The following is a 2,055-nucleotide window of genomic DNA, read 5'->3' as shown; positions in this document are numbered from 1 at the left end:
CTCTCTCTAATCGTTTATTCTTGTGGGTCCCTTGATCAGCTAATCTCATATGTGTGTGTGTGTATGTGTGTGCGTGTACTCGTTATTGTACTCAATTTTAAATAATACTTTAATATTCACTCAAAAGTTATCTTAGCTTCTACACTCTCTCTAGCTCCCTTTACTAAATTAAATTGGCGAATGAGCATTCGTGACCCGAATTTTTACGTTAAAAATAAAATTTCAAATTGTATTTTCATCTAATCAGCATTACGATAAACATTTTTATAAGTACACTACAGAAATAATCATGTGTAGAATGATATTAAAATTTACTTGTCCATGAATCTTATACATAGACGATAGTATATTATTTACTTGTAAGAAACAAAAAAATAGTATGTATGTTTAGTACCCAGTAAAAAAACTAAGTGATTTTTTCGCCACGTGCACACACGTACTACACGCACACGTGGACACTCAGCCCAGAGCAAAAATAAAGCAGTGCAATATAGATAAATATATATATATACTCTGTACTCTATATACGACGCTATTCTTTCTCTTCGGCACGGCAATATAAAGGCGCACACAAGCACGCATATCTACAACACTAAGTAGAAAAGGTAGGAAGGCTACGAAATACAGCACAAAACGGACACCTCGATAAAGGGAAATACAATATACATTTTAACAATATCGAAATGTTTTAATCGCGCCACCCCACTCTTAAACCGTTCCTAAACACGCTCTGCTGGGTCCATTTAACAAAGAAACTCGTCTTATTCTTCCACTTGACGCCTACGACGACACGTTTTAGATAACCAGCGAAAAATTTACAAAAAAAGCGACGAACAAAACGATATAAGCTAGAAGCGAAATTAGAAATTATAAGTATTCTTTATATTTCCATAAATGAGGTGAGCCTTGTTGTTGAATCTGTATACAAGCGAAGCGAGCGGGAGGTGAGACACGATTTCAATCTTTTGGTAATGAAAATTCCTATTATATTTGATTTATATACCAGAGCTTTTATGAGAACGAGAGGGAGACAAGTGTTCATTTTTTGCTTAAACGAAATTCATTATTATATCTAATTTATCAACCAGTGTTCTTATGCTACATGGCTTTATGCGACGATCCAATATAGTATTATCTTTTGTATTGATTTAATCAAGTGTTTTTCTTTTTCTTATATCTTGTTTTATTTTATTAATTTTTTTAATAACTGTATTTTATTTAAATTCTATTTAATATCTTTATTTTATTAAAGTTTTTATTAAAGTTATTTTTATTTTCTTTACAAATGTAGAGTATACATTGGCGTTCGGAAAAATTTTAGTTATTTCATATTGAATACAATAAAGATGGAGAAATAAATGTTGTGTTGCTTAAGTTTTCAGATACAGTAAAGAATTACTAGAAAATCGTACAGAAAGTTGGTGTACACGTTGCGATTCAAATTAATAAAACAATAGAGCCGTTAGGACATAGATCCTCAATTATTCTCCTTAGCAACAATACAAAATTAAGATTAGGCGTTCACATTTATCTATAGCTTAAATTTAATTATTTTATATAATTTTGAAGTTATTATTAATTTATAATCTCTTGCAGCTTTATTATTGACCAAGATCAGTATACATTTAAATTTCTGTTAAGGTTTTCAAGATGCCTAAAACTAATGCAGAGAAATGTAGAGATTATCGTCTTCGTAGGAAATGGAATAAGCAAAATAAGGAAACTAATGAGGAAAATAAGGAAAACATAATGCACGCTAATGCAAAACGTTGTAGGGTTCATTGGCTGCGAAGAAAAAAGATTCAAGAAAGATATGCATTGAATGCGAAATAAAATTTTAGGTACTTTTAATTTACTTCGCGAATCATCGCTTAAGCCTGGATTACCGGTACAAATCTGAATAATTTAAATGTCCCAGCAATAACTATATTATTGCTAGATATTTATTTTTTTTTTGGTCTTTATGTTTTGAAGTTATTTGAAGTTATTTGAAGTTATTTACATTTATTTTATCTGTCATTTATTTTAATTTATTTCTTTAAGAAAACCAATTGT

The sequence above is a fragment of the Polistes fuscatus genome, unplaced genomic scaffold (genome assembly GCF_010416935.1).
Source record: "Polistes fuscatus isolate 324 unplaced genomic scaffold, CU_Pfus_HIC Scaffold54, whole genome shotgun sequence".
In the NCBI taxonomy this organism is placed as follows: Eukaryota; Metazoa; Arthropoda; class Insecta; order Hymenoptera; family Vespidae; genus Polistes; species Polistes fuscatus.
The sequence above is the reverse complement of the archived record's forward strand: the minus strand, read 5'-3'. Positions refer to the sequence as shown.